This window comes from Diadema antillarum, unplaced genomic scaffold (assembly GCF_040938485.1).
Source record: "Diadema antillarum isolate AM-2024a unplaced genomic scaffold, OU_Dant_1.0 seq00001793_RagTag, whole genome shotgun sequence".
Classification (NCBI taxonomy): domain Eukaryota; kingdom Metazoa; phylum Echinodermata; class Echinoidea; order Diadematoida; family Diadematidae; genus Diadema; species Diadema antillarum.
The window spans coordinates 103587-124831 of record NW_027272471.1 but is presented as its reverse complement, the minus strand read 5'-3'; the positions used below and the strand labels follow the sequence as shown (position 1 = coordinate 124831).

Below are 21245 nucleotides of genomic sequence, written 5' to 3'. Positions count from 1 at the left end.
GGGATACGTTTACATGTGCACATAGCAAAATGTCAGTATTGACCTTATCCTTGACTACACTTCATCAAAACTACAGTCAATATTGGTCAGTCATGCTCTGCATAAACGCTTTGTATGTTCCTGCAAGAGAATGATTATGTCAGTTTCAAATCTGTAGCATGTTTCCATCATTATGATATAAGAGCACCTTTCTAGAATAAACCACTTGGCATTACTTGCAGATGTTTTAATCTGTAAAAATTAAATATTGTTTTCATGTCAATCATCTTCTGTGAAGCCTCATGTTATATTTCCTGTCCTTACAATCCAAACACGCACACAAGAATATTTGCTGAGTAGTAAGTGTCTACAAACACACTTTGGTCATGTTGTGTGCACCTGCATATCTCTCTCTCTCTCTCTCTTTCTTTCTCTCAACCTAAAAAAAAAGAACGAAAAAGTTTCTTTGAAGTCAAGTTGTTCTGTTGAAGGTGTCAGGTTTATCCTCTGTCAGTGGACTCATCTATTCCCGTCAATAGATGTCTTTCCAGCCAAAGCATGCGTCTCATTCAAGATCGCTTTCTGCCTTAGCCTTCATAGTGTCAGCACTGTATTAGAGGTAGCCAAATCACCAGAGTTCCCCACATTCTGTGTTTCTACATGGTCACCACACTACATAAAAGTCAAATACAGTTGTATGTCTAAATAGAGCACTCGGTAAAAACTCAAACCATCCACGAATGAGTACAGTGGTCAGAAAAAAACACAACTCACAAATGTCTTTTTGTGTGTGTGTGTGTGTGTGTGGTTTTTTTTTTCCTCAGTCTTCAGTAGCAGTTAAATGTTTTGTGTGTCTGAAATCTCCATGACAGGGTCATTCATTACATCAAGTAGTCTATTTCTCATGGTAGATAAAGGAAGGTGGCTTTTACAAGATTTCAGTTCAGTCTCTAGAAGCTGGAGTTAATCCTTCCCCACCCATCTACACAGCACTCTCTACAAGCACTCTGAAATACATACATGCATAAAGAAATAAATCATACCAAAGTTACAGTATGGGTCTGTAAAATATCATGAGATGAGATTAATTAATACATGTACTATCATCTTCAAGTGTTGATATATTGACAAACTGGAAGTTTTACTCTATTCACCTTAAAGAGAAGATGAGGAACTCTAGTTTTCAAATGGCATAAAACTGACAGCAAAAGAACATACTGGCTGTGAATGAGCTTTCCCCAACGGCTTGCTTGAGGCTGCTCCACTCCTGTATCATAAAGATAAAGCAGATGAAATCTCATGTTTGTAATATGAGGCCTTTGGCCTGTTCTTTTATATCAACCACCTAAAATACAAACTGAAGACATGTATGCTGCTCCATAAATACAGTGCTCAACTTACACCGACTACCTGTTGAAATTTCTGAAATATGGCAAATCATACATCAATAGAAAGCTAAGAGCATGAACAATGTCAATATGGCATTTTAGATACCCAAAGGCATAATCAGACGAAACCAAAAACCTGTATTCTTTTTGCTTTCCTGACTGCGAAACAGCTACAATTTCGGCTCCCTTTCTGATGACGTCACCCGATGAACGAAGTAGGACTGACAGCCCAGTGGGAAACTGCAAAACAAAGATGACAGCGCGCCACAAAGCTCCGCTCAAAACCATCTTCGCTGCAAAATACATTATCTTGCATGGCGTGCGTGCATGTTGGTGTTTGCGCAGAAATCAACCCAAAGATCAGGCGGCCTTAAGAGGGCATTTTATTCTCACTGAATCAACTCTAGTGGAAAGTCCAAGCCTAATTCATCCCTAATCTATGCTTACCTCACCAATTTTATGAATGAATCGGGGAAAAAAGTCCTGTTTTCTTTTCCTGCACAGATCTCACATCTGCCTTCCAAAACACATTGCTGTTAAAAACCCTTCGAATCGACTGCTGTGGTGTGGCCTCCGTGCATGCATGGGCCTACACATAATCTATGCCGATTGCCGTATACAGCGCACACAGTGACCGCTTGCACTGTGTGCGCTTAATACCTTGTGTTGTAAGCATGGGAAGCAATAACCGCAAACATATTACTGGTGGTTACCACAGCACGCTGGCCGCGCACTCCAGGGGGTTGATTGAACGGGTAGGGTGCGCTAGTGTTTGTGTTTTGGAAGGCAGCTGTGAGATCTGTGCAAGACACATTTTTTTCATAATATCGGTAAGTCAAACATCTATTATTTGGGCTTAGATGTTCACCTAGATCTGATCAGTGAGGCTGAAATCCCTTTTTAGGGCGTTTTGGCTAGTCTGTTCTGCATGGCAATAAATACGAGAAGATTACTAGCTAGCTAGGCTTCCTCGCTCGGGAATTACCATAACGTCAGTACTATCACATCACAGTTAGGCCTAGAACATCTAAGACGTTAGATAAGAAGCCCAAACGAGAAGAGACGGATCCGTTTAACGTTAGACCCCCTATTTAAGAATATGACAAATGAATTATGCATTCCAACCAAGAGTGGCGGAATCACCATTTAGGCCAGGATCTTTGGTATCACTCACACCGTCAGTAGAACAGATCTAATGTTAAAGCTAACTTCAGTTCTAACACGTCAAATTGTACAGGCAGCCTACGCCGCGACCTATCGCAGAGACCGAGTTTGTATTGAGCGGCGCTTTCCCTCAAACGATTTTGTTCAAATTCACGTGAGTAATTGGAATATATAAGTAATTAATCAATGCACAAGTCATTTAAGTATGTCCTGTGATAATGATGTTAGTTTGTTCTACGCCATTTGAGATGTCTACATGGATATACGAAAGTAGGCCCTACATACTACATACTACGTTTGTCCAGCTCTCCCGTCTCATCGGCCTCAACCCCGGCCTACAAGGGAGCAGGTTAATGCTGATCGTACCTTAGCTTAGCCGGGCTGCGGCACCACCGCTTACTTCTGCCATTAGTACACCATCTTTCACATCCCCTAACTCCTCCAAATCTCCATCACATTTGTCGCTGTTATCACTCCTGGTTTCAAGATTACTCTTGTCTTCATCTTCATCTTCGACTTCAAAACTGATGTCGAGATCGTCTAAGGCCATTTTGCGTCAATAAAAGTATCCGACTGCTTGAACTTCATTCGCCGGGACTGAGAATACACACAAACTCACACGCAAACAGCCGGCGCATTTATGCCAGGGGAATGTGTCATTCATCGCATGACGTCATCAAGTAAGTGGCTGAATTCTAGACGAATTCCGAGGCCGTGAGTGGGGGGAAATCGACCCATTTTGCAGCCTTTTTAGAACAATTTTTTATCAATGTTAGACTAAAAAATATCAAAATTTGTATTCAGTATAACTTCTTGTCTTGATTTATAGCACAATTGCCCTGATAAAAAGTCAACAGGTAGGGGGTTTAATAATACAATTGTACCTACAATGTTGTCATCTGCCACTTTCTAGAAAGTATACATAATAAGGGAAAGGAAAACCACCTGATTTTGTCCATAGGTTTATACAGTGTCATATCATGTAGAAATACATGTAGTGAAGTTTCAGCAACATGTGTTCGGATAATGTAATATGACACCTGTACTGTACACTAATTTGTATGTTCAATTTCTATAAATTTGGTATCAAAATGTGTGCGATGTAGGATCATATAAAAATGTCATGGAATTTCGTTTCGAAATATCAAGGTATTAGGAAGCACTGACAAAAATTTGACGGGGGGGATAATGCCCCCCCCCCCCCCCCCCCCCCCCCAGTATTAGGGTTAAAATGATTGTTAGATGAATGCTCAATGAAAGCTGCAAATTTAGTACAGTAAAGTTCCCTGTAGACTGCAGAAGCCATAAGAAAACCTGCAAATTGTTAAATTGTTGCCTATACACCTGCAATGACAAAAACACATACACTGGAAACTCAGAGATCCTTGGGACCAGAGAACTTGTTTGCTCTACTACAAATAAACAATACAAAATAAAGCAGATTTTTCTTTGGGAACAGAAAAATTACTTTGTCATATGAGTATTTTGATATATCATGGATCTCTTCATATCAAGTTGTCACTGTATCTGTACACAAAATCATCAACTCACCATTATATTTGTCTGTAGTTCAATTTCATGGTGTTCTCAAGAATTTGGACAAGTTCTGGAAACTTCGGCACCTTGCCAGATTCCAGTTTGGACCAAATTGGCATGCCTAAGCAAAAACATAAAATGCATACGTTTTGAGAAACAGTTCTAAACAAAAGAGCACTCCATCCACATGCACAGTGGGGTCATATAAATTGTACACTGTACATCAACCAGGACATGTACTCAGAAGCACCCTTTATGTCTAATTGTCTCCTGTCAAGATATAATCTAGAGAATATAAAGGGAATTCCACAAAAATTCACTTTTCTAGCATATGAAAGAGCACTTGACTTTAGAACCGCTATCAGAAAGCAAAGAAAATTGCTACCCTTAACTTATTTGATTTGATTTGATTTATTGGTTTCTGTATCATCATTGTACATTCATATTCATGTACATTAAGTTGTTCACAGAATATTTTTTCATCATTGCCTTTAATACAACAATGAATACAGTGGGGCTACAGCATAAGCATGGTTTGATGTGTTCACCACTTTATATAAGGACTTACTTATACAGTGCACTGCCTTTATGACGAACACGGATATAAAAAATACTGGTTACAACGAAGTAAAAATTCAGGCCGCAACATTATCAGCTCTATGTCTTTTATCATCTACATTTGTATTTGTTTGGTTATAACGAAATTTTTACTAAGAAAACTCCTGGTCCCGAGAACTTTGTTATAACGGGAGTCCACTGTATTAGAATTCATTTTTGGTGGCTTCTTTAGGTATCTCAAAAGTCTGGAATGCAAGAGTAGCTTCAACCAGATTCAGATTTAGCCTGCTCGAAATAGGATATAACCGTCAAATCTGTTCAATTTCTGTTTATAAGGAAATACAACTATGGGAATTCCAATTTTTGGTGGCCATCTTGAATACCTCAAAATCCTGAAGAATACATGTGTTATGATTTTGGATAATCCATATTCGGATTATTTTAAGCATATAATCAAAATCTGATAATTTGTTTCTTTTTCTTTTCCAATCTTTCACTATCTATTCAAAAATATATGGGAATTTCACATATTAGCTTCAACACTGGCAGCCATCTTCAAGATCCCCATACAAACCCTCAAGGATGCAAGAGTTGCATTATCCAGATTCAGATTCAGGACTTTTGAAATAGAGTAAAACCCTCAAAAAATTATTGAAAGGACTGTATACAAGTTGTACACTATACCAGGGCTCAACATACACATGTCACCAGTGGTCCACAGACGCTTTGGTGGCCAGATCAGGGAACTTAGATTCAAATGGATTGTTACATATAATGCTTTTATTTTGAGCTCCTGTGTATCATTTTAGGGCCTCCAAATTTATACTTTATTAGCCTGAACGGGCCCTCAAATACAATTTTAGGTTAGTGTCAAGCCTTGTTTATTCTCGAGCTACATGTACTGTATATCAGTACTTTAATAAACTGAGTCTAATGGAACATAATTTGGCAACATGGTAGATGCTGAAGTATATCTTTTTCTAGCTTAGACTGCTTTACAGTAGAAACTCACCATTAAATGAAATTTCAAAGGCCCCAGTGGAAAGCAGCTGTCCCTCAATAGCATTACTGATGAAGAATAGCATCATACAGGCATAAATCTGTGTGAAAACCAAAGAATACATTAGCCTCCTTTCACAACAATCGTATCATGGATGAAATACAAATACTGCATACATGTATGTTCCGAGATGAATGCATATACACATAATTCTTACACAATTTCAATCACTGCTGTGACAAGAGATTTGGAGGGAAAAAGAGACGAAATGTCACAGGTGTAGCTTGCCAATGAAACTGCAGGCATACAGTACATACAGTGGTACATTTTGTATGCATCCCTCAAGCCTTTTTTTAACGTACATAAGGAAAGGGATTTGAGTTAGCCATGCATGATAAATGGCCCTGACAATGATACAATGTGTCCCTTATTTTAGCAGCATTTTTTCTTAGAATCATCACTCTGTTATACAGTTGAACCTCTCTTATCCGGCCTCCCTTTATCCGGATCTCTCTAGTATACGGACGCAATCTCACCGTGATTTTTTTTTTTTCATAATGACAGGAGGAAAGGGGGATTCCCAACTCCTTGAGAACTCCTACACAAACAAACATGAATAACATATTAATTCCAACATGATTAACATACATTACATCAAATTTCCTTCCAAATTGCTTACCTTCAGACATTTTAACATCCCCAAACATCCCCAAATGTACAAATGTAACAATGAAAAGGTTGCAGTATACACATTACTACATGTGGTACTACAATGGGCTACATCAGTACATGTGTATGTACAAGTTGTATGTACATGTATAAAGCATTGAGTCTCCCGTATCCGGCCAAATCCCTTATCCGGATGAGCCCCGGTCCCGACTTGTCCGGATACGAGAGGTTCAACTGCACATGCTACCATGTATGGCACAGTATACAAATGACGCACAGGTCCGAGTGCGTCAGTCGGAATTGTGTGCATAAGGTAACTATGGAATGCTTAACCCACGAGGCGAAACCGAGTGGGTTTAGGCTACATTCCATAGTTACCGCATGCACACTATATTCCGACTGACGCACGAAAAAGACATGTGTGTCATCTGATTTACAGAATGGGTAATTTTCTTGTCAAAAACCCATTTTCTATCGTGTTAACCGATGACAAAATTACTGGATGCATTTCCTTTTGGCTTGCCGTAAACAAGCATGCATCAGTTTTTACTGGACGCATGGCCAGCCGTGCATCAGTTTTTACTGGACGCATGGCCAACCTGAGTGCGCGAACGCTTGCTTTAGTGCGCGAACCTTTGTTACAAGTACGCGTACTCTTGCTAAGTGCGCGATAACATGTTTACCACTGTGACTCAGTGTGCGGCCAGTAAAAATGAACACATAGCTCTCCACCAATCAGATCGCAGGATTCTCGCTACCCATTCTATAATACATGCTATACCATAGTACTGGCAATCGTTTCCTATGAAATGTAGCTTGTTCCATCTTGACTGAACATTTATCACCAAATGACAGTCAGACTAAAACTCACTTTATTTTGTAGTGCCCAAGTCCAGATATGGTGTGTTTCCATGTTGAATAGAGGGAAAGGGTCATAGCCAAATGCAATCATGCCTATGAGCATCAATTTGGCCACTCCTAGGAAAGAGGCCAGGTACTGACGAATTGGGTGGGCAGGAAAATTCTCTCCTTCGATCTTGAGGTCGGGGTAACGCTGATGAAGACGGGAAGCGTACTCCTCAAAGACCTGTCGGTACCCTCAGGAAATACTACGGTAGCAACAGAGAAGACAAATGCATTGTATCATCATTAGATAAGACATATGATTCAACATGGCTTTAAAAGAAAAAAATACCATCACAATACATAAAAGCAGAGTATCACATATCCTACGCAAATGATTTTGCTGTGTTCAGATCAGCAAGCTAAAACATCAGTTTAGTCTCTTTTCATGTGCTATAAAAATGTGCTGACAGGCTTTCCAAAACACAAAGCCCTATGCAGATGCCATTGGTAATTGGGTCTTGGATTCAATTAAGAACAATGACTTAGGACAGTATCATAGTAATGACATGTCAGTTATAGTGCACAATATACAGACACATTTACATAAAAATTTCATAATTGAAACTTTATATGTATCTATACTTTTTTTCTGAAAAAGGAACACGGGCAAGTCCAAGATAACACGCGCGTTACGTATGGGACATTCAGAGACTTTTATGACCTGAAAAATAGTGTTAATGGCTTTTGATCATATTAAACTTTATCATGGTGATTGATATCTAGGAGAAGTATAATCATGCAAAAAATTGAGAAAAATGACCCTCACAATTATATTCTAGAAGAGAAAATAAGTGCCGTTACGTATGGGACCAGAAAAATTTTGTTTTTTTGAACATTTTTTTCAACCTCAAAACTCTCTGAAAGTATTTCATTCTACAACTTGTAACTCACTGTGATGAAAGTCACAACACTCAAGATTATCACAGGTAAGTTTCGTGTCATTAGGTAAAAAGCTCTAATTACAGGTTCTAATTAAAGACAGACATGACGTGTTACGTATGGGACAGTTACGTATGGGACAGTTTGTCCCCCATTCATTTAGTGTGTGAAGAACCATGTTTATGGGTATTTTGCATAATTATTGAAGTAAAATCAGTTGAAACTACTCAAATACTGATCCAGATTGTCAAGGAAACAATATTCCCCAAATATTCACCATCCTAATCATATTCAATCATATTTTTGTATTTTTATGACCAACCTGAGTATGCATGCCCTTTGTCCCCCATTCGTTTAGTGTGTGGAGAGACATGTTTATGGGTATTTTGCAAAATAATTTTGCAAAATACCCATATAAATTTTTTTTGCATAATTATTGAAATGGAATCAGTTGAAACTACTCAAATACTGATTCAGATTGACAAGGGAACAATATTCCCCAAATATTTACCATCATAATCATATTTAATCATATTCTATATTTTTATGACTAACCGGAGTATGTACACGTGTATGCCCTATTTCTATCAGGATAGTTACTACTGAAAAATTGAATAGTTTAAAGTGTTTACTTCCATTGATGATGGCCAGTTTGCCATTTCGTTTCAATAAAAAAAACTTGACACAAGAAATATTAATTTTTATAAATAAGCAATACCTGCTGCATGGAACCTCAGTGATCGAGTAGATATATGATGTCTGTCTAGCAGTCAGGTCATTGATTCGAGTCACACCTCAATATGTATACCCATGAATTTTGTCATGGCTATTATTGAAACCTGAATAAGGAAAATTTTTGTATCACTTGCAATAAAAAAAAATCATTTTACTTTATATTTTTTTTTAATATTTATATCACAACCATTTCAAATTGGATCTCCATCACTAAACTTTGAATTCCTCTTGTCTTAGGATTGTATGCTCTTTAGTAATTCATATGATTGGTTTCCAATCATCTCATCAAATGTTGAAAACTGAATCCCCATTTCTACAAAAAATTATACCATCCCTTTAATGCTGATTTTTCATTGTGTATTTTGCCATTTTCCACTCCCCCTTTCTGAAAATTGTTCAGTCAAGTACATGTATTGTTTAAAGTGTCTATAACTCAAAAAGTTGTTACATTGTTGGGATGCTTTCTTCAGGATGGTTGACCATTTGTGTACTGAGAGACCTTCCCAGCTAGCTACATGCATTCACATGCATTATGTATGAGGATGTCCCATACGTAACGCATTTGTCCCATACGTAACATTATTTCAATGCCTCATAAAAAATATTCCTTTTGCTGTTTTTTCTTTTTTCTATGGTATTTAATTTCTCTAAACAATAAATTAGAACTTTCCAAAAGGGAATTAAAATAACCTTAGCAATTTCAGAAAAAACCTAAAAAAATGACCTCAATTTGCTACGTATGGGACATCTCATGATAGGACACGAGCTAATTTGCATAATCATTTGCATAATCCCTAAATTTTCATACCAAGTTAAACTATTTGATGAACTTCTTATGTCCACATATTAATCAAATATCATTTGCTTTCCTTTGAATTAATATGAATTTTTATAAATGTCCCATACGTAACGCTGTGTTTCACATTTATGCAAATGAAGCCCCTGAAATTTGCATAAATTTACATAATATAATTTTTTCCTCCATGGAAATCAAAACTTCAACTCATAAGCTTCAAAATGATACCAAACATGTCAATATTGAGCAAAGATGAAATTTTGCCTTCTGAGGGGACCTTATCTTGGACTTGCCCACACACAAAAAAAATGTCTGAACACATTACAGACCAACACAGCATGGTCACTCTGACCAATGGGTGACAAATATTCAATATCATACATTTGACAGTCATCACTGGTTAAAATCAAGTCAATCAAACTGGGTACTTGTTATCCTTGTGCCCTAGTGAAAGAAGTTAACATGTTGGAAAAGAAAGTACCGGTAATCTTCTAAATACTCCAAAAAAAAAATGGATTTATCCACAGTAGGATTACTTAGTCTTAGAAAACCAATGCTATCAGATAATCCAAGTGATGTCATTCAAATTAAAATTACATGCAATATCTTGACTATACATAGTATACATGCACATTTGTACATGAACGGCATATTGTGTACATCACAAATGAGCTGAAAGAGAGCAGATATTCTCAGATGAAGATTTAGGACTTCTCTGTAGAGCTGTAGACACAGCCAATCAGGGTAGAACTAACATCATTTGGGGAAGAATGTACATTTAGCCACAGAGATTCACAAAAAGAAGTATTAGGATCTCTAGGTCTATTCAAAACCGGGTAACATTCTGGATCAATTAACTGATCAATACATGTACTATTTTTAACATAAACTATCACTGTTGGAAGATCTTTGTTCCAAAAAGAAGTGTAACCCTGAATGTTAAAGGGTGGGTATACAGTTCTGGTCGAGGTGAGGATTTAGTTTTTAACGTTTTGCGAGATATTCAGAAACCACTCTATGAGATGTCAAAGAGCATGCAATTCTAAGGGGATGTCAAAGAGCATGCAATTCTAAGCGGTATCAAAAGTTCATTTCTTACTGACGAAAATCAGTTAGATATCCCAAAACAAGGTGAAACGAAGAGACCCTAATAAAAGGCGTGGCCTGTTGCATTTTTAGGGTGCTTCATAACTTTATTTTGCCACTTGCCCGTTTGGGCAAGCAGATTTTCAAATTTGCAGCAAAACACTTGCCCGAACATTAATTTCACTTGCCCAAAAAGAAAGTCCACAATGTAGGGAGATAATAGAGAAAATCATGTGTTAGTCAAGGGCCTAATAAAAACTAATCATTTGAATAAACCGCACACAGTGATTTGCACACTCACAGTGGAGTAACAAATTTGGTCCGATCGGGTGTTGTCGTTGCATTGTACTGGGGCTTCTTCACATAACTATTGGAAAGTTGCGGAAATAAAATATACAGCTGTAGAGTGTGTTGGATCACTAAACAGCCATTATCTTTGGGATTTGTATGGTTGACTTTGTGGGTTTGTTGGGGAATTTAGTGAAAAAGAGGTGGCTTCAAAACTTTTTGCTTGCCCAATTCGGGAAAGCATTATTTTGTTCTCATTGTTCAAAAACACTTACCCCTGGTACACAAATTTGATTTTCACTTGCCCCGGGCAATCAGGCAAGTGCGACTTTTATTTTCTCGGGAATAATAATGACGCACATATTGATTCTTCACTTTCACTCGAGAGAAAATGGACATACAATATTATCCGCGAGCTCTGCTATGTTGAAAAGGATTATATTTGTAATTCTGGATGAAGCATTACGACATGTACACCTGTACAGAGTTTGAAGCAATGTATCAGCAGACTGGGACTGTTTTGTTTGATCAATAAATCCTTGCAATTTCAACTCATGGAGACTGGCATCGTCAGCATCATCATTAATCCAGCTTTTTACTACAACAAAAACATGAATGAATCCCAACCTCAACCAGTACTGTACAGTCCCTTTATGCTCTTGGAAGAAAATATCAACGAGCTGATTTTTTCAAAGAAACTCTACCATCAAAACAATATCAGGATCAAAATCATGCATCCTCGTATAAAGCTCATCGACCGATCTTGATGGTCAAGCCATGGTATGTATTAGCATTTGTACATTTGTATAATACTGATAGACAACTAACGTATCACCACCACAAAGTAAACACTACAGCGAGTATATCAAATACTAATAGACAGAAAGATCCGTCTGTCCGGAGGAGTCTTTAATTTTATTTATCTAGTTAGGCCCCTATTTATTCATTTATTTTTATTTTATCTATTTTTTTATCTTTTTTTTTTTTGACGTTATCACTCTCCTGGAGGATCCATGAAGCAGCTAGCCAGGCGCAGTCTCCGCGGAACATACAGGAACAATAATTATGTGAACCATACTCGGGCTCAACCAATACGCTTGTTTGCCGATGATTGTCTCATCTATCGGCCAGTTACGACAACTGAGGACTGTGTAGCATTACAGAAGGACCTTGATATGTTACTCATGGGCAACAAAGTGACAAATGAAATTCAACACCAGCAAGTGCCATCTCACGCGATTATCTCATCGTCTAAACATCATCAGTCACATGTATCACCTTGGTGAAGATGTCTAAGAGTTTGTCAACAAATACCCATACCTAGGCCTCACTCTCACATCAAAACTCTCCTGGAAAACACACATTTCTAATGCCACCCTCAAAGCCAACCAAATGTTAGGACTCATCAAGAGAAACCTGAAACACTGCCACCAAAACCTCAAAGAAAAAGCATACACATCCCTTGTCAGGCCCCACCTGGAATACTGCTTAATTGTCTGGAACCCCCATCATACAACTACCATCAACCAGGTGGAAGCAATCCAGAGCTCAGAGGAGAGCTGCCAGGTTTGTGCAGAATGTACACCAGCGCACAGAGAGTGTAACAGCTACAAGTATGCTGGCCATTGCATTGGGCAACACTACACTACAATCCTCTGGGCCCATTGCATAAAACTCCAACCAGATTTTTTTTCGGTTGAAATCACAAAATTCCGGTTGGAAGCTCCCAAACAGAGTTTTTACGCAACAGATTTTACGTTCTTAGGTTAGCAACCTTCAAAAATTCAGGTTGGGCAAATCCCAACCTGAATTTTATAAGGTAGGCCTTGCTAAAAAAGTTTTCAGGAGGAAAGCTGCCATCAAGATAATGATGTACAAAATCACTAATAATCTCATAGCCATCAACAAGGACACCTACATTCTGTATCTGAAACCAATGACCGACACCAGATTGCGGAATTACCATCCTTCCAAATATCAACCTCCGACAACTCACTCCACTAAAGATGTACATAGGACATACACTGTACATTGTAGGTACTCCTTCATGCAAACACTCATATATACAACTTGCAACAGCAGCTAGCAGTAAGGCTATGGAATGCACTCCCTGCAGACGCCCTCACCGCCACATCACAAGGCGTCTTCAGGACTCGCATCTCTGCATGCTAGCTCCACACTGGAGTAACCATCTGTTTTTTACTCGCAACACCATGTAAATATTAAATTGCACAACCGTCCACCGGCGGCATCACATACAATGTACTAAAGTTTCATCCTTGACCTTGGCATCATATCCAGAATTGGACTTTGCAGAGTACTGACGTAACGTTAGATGTAACGCTAGATGCAGTCTCCCCTCAGGCTCATCTCAGAGCCTGGCGTTCAGAATCATGATAGATCTTCACTACAGTACATCCGATGTATAGTCAGGTATCGTATTACCGAACGCGTACTTTGTTGTCAATGGAGCGCGTACAACAACTCCAATACGCATTCATTGCACTACGCGCTGTTCGTGTTAGCATCTCACAGGGGAAGCCAGTGCCGAAAATTGCTAAACTGCAGCAAAAAACAAAACAAAACGTAATTTACCTCAAATTTCCATAATAATTGCTAAAATTTCGATGTTCGTTGTCCTGCGTTAATTAACATTGACCGAAAATACAATGTACAATTTTCCCCATACAGAAGGCGCACGTTCGGTAATACAATACGATTTGCGTCGGTAAAATGAGACAACTTTTGTGGAAGGGTTAGATCTACAGTGTATTTGAAATACGGGTTTTTTTCTAGAAGTTGGCTTATTTTTCAAGTATTTTCGTTACAGAAAAGTAATCAGCATTTAATAATAATAATAATAATACATAACATTTATAAAGCGCTTAATATCATATTTCTAAGCGCTGGGGAAAAACAAAGATAGAGAACGAGTGAAGAAGAAAACAATAAGCAATCCACATATAAGTACAGCAACAATCATATATATGACAACAATTACAAACACTAGTACACTACCGACACAGATAACACTTCCTAAAGAGATATGTTTTGAGGTTTGACTTAAATGAATCTAGTGTATTGGCTTGTCGGATGCTGACGGGAAGATTGTTCCATAGTTTAGGAGCAAGAGAGGAAAAGGCACGATCACCATAACGTGTGTTGGTACGAGGTCCAGAGGATAACTGAAGATTGGCAGTGGTGGCGGAACGAAGACGTCTGGTTGTGGAGGATGTGGATGCAGAGCGGAGAGAAACAAGATCTTGAAGGTAGGGTGGTGCGAGGTTGTGGTTGATTTTGAAAATGAGAAGGAGAACTTTGAAGATGATTCTGTCTTGGATCTGTAGCCAGTGAAGGGACTGTAAGATTGGGCTGATATGATCTGATTTTTTAGTTCGAGTGACAAGTCTGGCTGCAGTGTTTTGTATTCGTTGAAGGGGTGCAATGTTGGAGTACGGGAGACCAGCAAGGAGACCATTGCAGTAATCCAAATGTGATGAGATGAAGGCATGGACTAATCGTTCTACAAGGATATTTTTGGCTGAATTATTGCATAATGTTGCCCGTTTGGAGCAATAAAACAAAAATCGTTCAGTAAATAGGATACACCTCCATCAGTTGTCCATACTTGATAGTAATAAACCACTCCACTCGAGTCCACTGCACTGTGTGTAACGTTAGAGTCTAGACCTATGTACTGTGGCTACCGAACGCACTAGATCTACTTACCAATACATTACACTTATCGTTGGCGCTGCAAATTGTGACAATTTTGACTTCATCTTGGGTTCGACTGACGCTTCTGAATGTGAAATTTCTCGGAAGGACATATACGCAAGGAAAAGCACAATAGCCGTGTACGACATATATGTGAGGTTCGCCATGATGGCGACTTTTTTTCTGCGTGAACGTACACCAACACTTGGTTTTCCTCCACGAGCTTTCTCAAATAACGTCTCCTGTTGTTTCGTTTCCCAATTGCCGGTATGTTGTAGTACTAAGTAGTAAGCAAAGATCGTACACTGAATAAGATGATCAACTCTCCCGATTTTACACGGCAGCTGGTGAAACGCAAGTAACTGCCGCCCTCTAGTGTTCAGCGGGGATAATCGAACCTGGGCCAGAAGCACTGAAATCAATCTGCTTACTCAGTACAGTGCAATCGTCAGAAGACGTCTGGTCGGCAGGCTTGTGTCAACCTATAGATTTTTAAATCATAGGCCTTTTCAGCGCTCTTACTTTCAAATTATTACTTTTTTATGTGAATGAAAGTATACATTTCTAGAGTGAAAACTAGTCAAAGAATCCACTGTTATAATAATATTTTCTCTAAAAATATGAGGATATTTTTTCTCCTTAAGAAAATGACAATAATTTTTGTCAACTTCACATGTTCGCTGAAATGTTAGATTTTGTAGTAATTCTATAACCTCGCTTGAAAATTATGTTAAAATTCTTGTAAGGCTTATTATATTTTGAATTCAAGAAAGATTATGCGTCACTTCGAAACTCTTACAGTTTCGTATTCGAGGCACGCAAAACTCACAACAAAGACCTCGTGTCTGAACACGGAAAACACCAAAGCACTGTTTAATATTGTGAAGGGTCTTCTGAATATGTCAAACAAGCAACCAGTGATTCCATGTAATACGGATAGAACAGTTTTTGTCTATGACTTAGGCAATTATTTCTAAAAGTTTTAAAGAATTGTCTGAGAATGATGTCGAGAAATTGATCATGAAACTTAGTAAGAAGTCTTGTCCATTGGACCCATTACCCACAAAGTTATTGATGAAATAGATGTATTATTGCCTGTCATAACATCAACGATCGAATGTATCTCTGTCAAAAGGGCAATTCCCTGCTCTGTGGAAGGTTGCTCTTGTTAAACCACTGTTGAAGAAGTCTTGTGTTGAAGCAGAATTCAGTAATCTGAGGCCTGTTAGTAATCTTACATTTCAAAGTTAGTAGAAGGCGCTGCTACCCAACAAATCCTTGAACACCTTGAGTCTAACTCATTTCTTCCATTCAATCAATCTGCTTACCGAAATTTTCATAGCACTGAGACAACTGCTGCAGCACTCGTTCGAATTAAAAATGATCTCCTGATGGCAATGGATGACCAGAAGATCAACTTACTGCTCTTACTTGATCTCAGTGGCGCTTTTGACACTATTGATTATTCCTGCCTATTGAAAACTCTGAAAAACCCATGTTTGGATTGACGGTAAAGTTCTGGAATGGATTAACTCTTATTTGTCTGGTAGAAAACAGACAATTGAAATGGAAGATATTGTCTCTGATGTGTTCACGGTACCTTTTGGTGTCCCACAGGGGTCACGTTTAGGTCCCCTATGACTGTTTACATTGTACACAAGTAGACTCCTCACAAATATTCAAAAGGAGTTTCCTGCTATCACTTGTCACTGTTATGCAGATGACACACAAATATATTTGTCATTCTGCCCTAACACACCAAACGAAGACTACTGCATATCTGTGTTAGCATCATGTATCGAGTACATAAGAACCTGGACATTACAAAACAAAATGATGTTGAATGATAAGAAAACGGAATTGTTAGTCATTGGCACTCCACGGCAAGTCCCTAAATTCGAATCAAAATTTAATGGCATATCACTAGCTGATACTGTTATAAAACCATCCAATAATGTGAGAAACTTTGGGGTGTTTTTTGATACCCATTTGAATATGGTATCTCAGGTTACTAGTGTAAGTAAGAGGGGAGTAAGAGGGGCGGCGCAGCCGTGGGGGCCGGTTTTGTTTTGTTTTGTTTTGTTTTGTTTTGTTTTGTTTTGTTTTTTTTGCTTGTCAGCTGAAGAAACCCAGAAGTGGACGGGTATAAGAGATGAGCTGAGGACTTTTTTTTTTTTTTTTTTTTGCTTGTTAGCTCATGAAACCCGGAAATGGGCCCCCACACTTTTGAAATCAGTGCGCCGGCCCTGTGTAAATCAGCACTGAGACGCATCCGTAAATATTTTGATCAGGAAAGCATGAAGACTATAAAATGTCCACGCATGTGTTACAAGCAAATTAGACTATTATAACAGTCTGTTGTACGGATTACCGGATTCACAGATAGTTAAGTTGCAGCGGGTTCAAAAACACATGTGCAAGATTGATTTGTAATCTCCCAAGATTTGCTCATGTTTCACCACTTTTAAGGGAATTGCATTGGCTGCCCATTCGCCAAAGAATTGATTTCAAGATATTGATGCTGGTTTATAAAGCTCTGAATGGTCCCCTAGTTATATCAGTGAATTATTGAACTTTAAATCTCAGACTCATGGTCATAATCTCCGCGGTACAAATGATAGATTGATATTGCAGATACCCCAAATTAAAACAAAGTTACCTTAGGTGACCGATCATTTTCTTGTGCAGCCCCTGGATTGTGGAATCAACCATTAGACATTCGGAAATGTCAGACTTTAGACAGTTTTAAATCAAAAGTGAAAACTTTTTGGTTTTAGCATGGGCCTATTTCTTCTTCTTTTTTTTACTTCTCATGCACCATTGTGCAACATAGGAATTTAAGAGCTCTTGAAGAGCAGTAGAATATAATCTAAACATAGCTTCTGCGCTTAATAAATGATTTATTATATATTATATATTATAATTATGATTAAAAAGAAAGGTTTGAACTGACAAAGAAAAAAGGTTTAAAACATTTTACGGATAGGCCTACCTATCTTAGGTTAAAATTTCAAATTTAATTACATAATCTTTTTTAACACAAAACACGTTCACTTAGGGGGGAGGGTGCGGCGATGGGGGCAGTCGCCCTCCCCTGACAAGTTGTCAGCGCTGACAATTTCAGCAAAAATCCTTGGTTTTGATTGGCTGAGAAGCTTTGGTCACTGACTGTTACCATGGTGATTGTCAGCGCTGACAAACGTTGATGAAACACCCCCCTGAAAGCTTCACTCGCTGAGTTTTATCCCCGCTGAACGCTAGTTGGCGCACTCCTCACCAGCGTTTCACTTTTCGACCGAGAGTTGGCCATCGTATGGAGTGTACGATCTTTGTAGTAAGCTTTTCGTTAGTTCGTATCGGGACCCGTTCGTATCAGTCCGTTTCGTGAACTTATGACGCAATGATGCACTGGGAACAGCTCATCACATGACACAAGCTGCGTGCGTTGTGTGGCGATCCCGGTGTACAAGTGGTACACGCAGGTGGTACCACAGATTGTAAGAGTTCTGTGGTGGGTACTAAGTACGGTAAGCACTATCTGGGCACCCGTCCCGCTTCATCGTGAATATTCATCATCTACATGTATCCGTAATACCGTGGAAATACATAATTTTTTTCATTTCCCGGCAGCCTTTTAACATTTCTCGGCAAAACTGAACATTTTTCCATCTCCCGGCGAGACGTTTTAACATTCCCCGTTGATGCAATTTTTCGAGATTTTTACATTTCCCGGCGATACGTTTTGCACGTATCCAGCGTTCTGCCCTTTACTAGTACAGTATCTTACTGCCTGATGAATATTCATGATGAAGCGGGACGGGTGCCCAAATAGTGCTTACTTACTAGTACATGCTGTTATTGTAAACGTGTCTATTTATAGCCTCTGAGGGCAGCACATCACTTTCGTAAGCACAACTACATGTACTACAGCTACTGTAAGTAGTGGGGAGGAGGAACATAGGCAATATTTTGTCGTCAAAAATTATCTTTAATTAGATATCATTAAAAGACGAAATTGAATCAAATTTTAGGGTTTGGCAAACACACAATGTATCTTCATGAGAGTTATATTTAAAATATATAAAAGTGATGTCACTTTGGTTACTATAGTGCTACACTCACGCACTTCAAATATATTTTTTGAGAAAAAATTTGTGAAAATATTATTGGTATCTTCCTCATCTTGGCCATGCGTGATGTTTCAAACTATACGTGAATGAATGTCCTACTGCCCGCTCTGTTTTATATAAGAAAAACAGTCATGTTCATAATTACTCTACACTGGTCATCAAAACTTATTCCATATACAACTGTAGGCCTCGTACCACGCACCACTGTTGCACAAAATGCACTTATTCTGGTCCTAAAAATAATCTGTATTCAAGCAAAGATTAAAAAGGGAAAAACACTTCCGCATCTTATGTTGATTGATGATAATATGATTTTTAATCAATGACCAATGTGTGTATACGCCTACTATAGGCCTGTGTCACTACTCTCTCCCTATTTCTTTTCTTCTCTTCCTTCCCCAACCTGTCTTTGTTTCTCACCTCGTTCAACCCTTCACGTAGGCCTATTTTGCGATACATTGTATATCATTTCCACTCATCTGCATGTTGTTGTTGTTGTTTTTTTTTTTTGGGGGGGGAGGCTTTGTTTAACAAGCACTGTGTGCTTTTTCAAGGACCTACACAACATTCCATGAATAAGCATCAACCAGGTTCAATTTTTGTAATTTATACAAAACAAATATACAAACTGTATGGCCTGACGTGACCCCTCTAGCTAGGGGTTTGTATTACATGTAGATGGTTTGAGAACATATAATAAACATTGTGAAAATGAATGAATATGTGTATACGCCAACCTTTTCTTCTTCTTCTTTAATCAGGCCGGTAGAAATATCGAGTGGCAAAATGCATGCATGTACGAAAATACACACTCACAGTTTTAACATAGTGAAACTGAAGCATAGGCCTCCATAAAAAGCCAATGATATCTTCATTAATTTTTACTCGACAAATACAGGCAAATGTTTCTGTGCAAGCTAATACTCAGACCATCAAACCGTGAACATTGATATATAAATAACACTACCAAAAAGAAAAACAGTACTTAATTATGCCCTATATTGGTTGTAATTATCGTGTAAGTCGATGTAGGCACTTGTATGCGTCGATGTCAGCTAATGTGAATTCCATACATATATATATAATGATGTACTTTGGCTTCAGTCATCAATTAAAAAACAAACAATTATTATACATAAGGTCTCACATAAATTTTATAAATGACAATATACACAGAAACACATAAGTGCATCATGTTTCACAAAATGTTGCAATGATTGTAACGCAGATTGATAACAAATCATGTCTGAAAAACTGAATATAACATGGTCGATTCCAAAAGCCTTATACCTCTCTCTGCCCGGCCCCTTCCTTGGCTCAAACAGATAGGTGCCTTAGGCAATTCTGATGAATACAATATGTGCGTATCGTGTCTATTGGTTATTCAAATTACGCAAACAGCAAGCAATTTTGTTTAAGAGCGAGCAGAGGTGTTATAGATGGTGTTCTGCAAGATACAATGCGTATCAACAAAACAAAAGTAATCCAACTTTGGAGGACTACTATTTCATAATTGCCAGCTAATGGAGAGCGCAATGTGCAAATTGTGCAGTTGTGAGGAGAGGGGAACTCTTCTTCTTTCCATTGATACCTCATTATGCTGACATAATGTCATGCATGACGAGAACATGAACTTTAAAGACAACAGTGACAAAACATGCACTTTTTCTAAGTTAGAGTCTCGACATGAATGTCTCACAGAACGGATGATATCTGTCAATGAAAGTGGCCAAATAAAAAAGCCGGCCTGTAATGCGGGTTTATGTTATTAGGGATTTGTGTTTCTTCTAACATTTCTATGGCCCATAACCTTCTAGCACATGTCCACTTCTCCGATAACTTCATCACTTCCTGACAAAGGCCAACCCACACAGTTCATTTCTCTCTTCATATTCAACACATGCACATAGCTCACAGCGACAAATCATGTCTTGAATATGAAAAGAGAAATGGATAATGGTTAGCCTTTAGTGGGAGTGACCATGTTATCACCAACTTGGCCATCTGTAGGTTATGGATCATAAAAAGTAAGAGAAAATCCTGAACAAAAACCTGCAATTTTGCAGGCTGGCCTGTTAATTTGAACACTTTCATGGACAGCTCTCATCCATTCAGTGAGATATTAATTGTTTAACTTCACACACTAAAACTTGGAATAAGTGCAACTTACCATTGTTGTCTTTAAAGTTCATGTGCTCACTCATGCAGGACATTTGCTAACATAATTAGGTATCTATGAAAAGAGGAAGAGTTCCCCTTTCTTCAGAACTAACATTGCACTCCTCATTGCTGACAATTATGAAATAGTAGCCCTCCAAATTTGAATTATATACTAGTATATGAATTATGATACATAATTATACGTACTCTGTGTATTAGATAGATAACAAAGTTCGACATTAGCCGTGGTCCGG

General features: G+C 38.3%; 1 pseudogene; it reads right to left on the bottom strand.

Moving 5' to 3' along the window:
• Positions 1 to 391: 391 nt before the first annotated feature.
• Positions 392 to 14933, bottom strand: LOC139712329 (thioredoxin reductase-like selenoprotein T; annotated as a pseudogene).
• Between the last annotated feature and the right edge of the window lie 6312 nt (positions 14934 to 21245).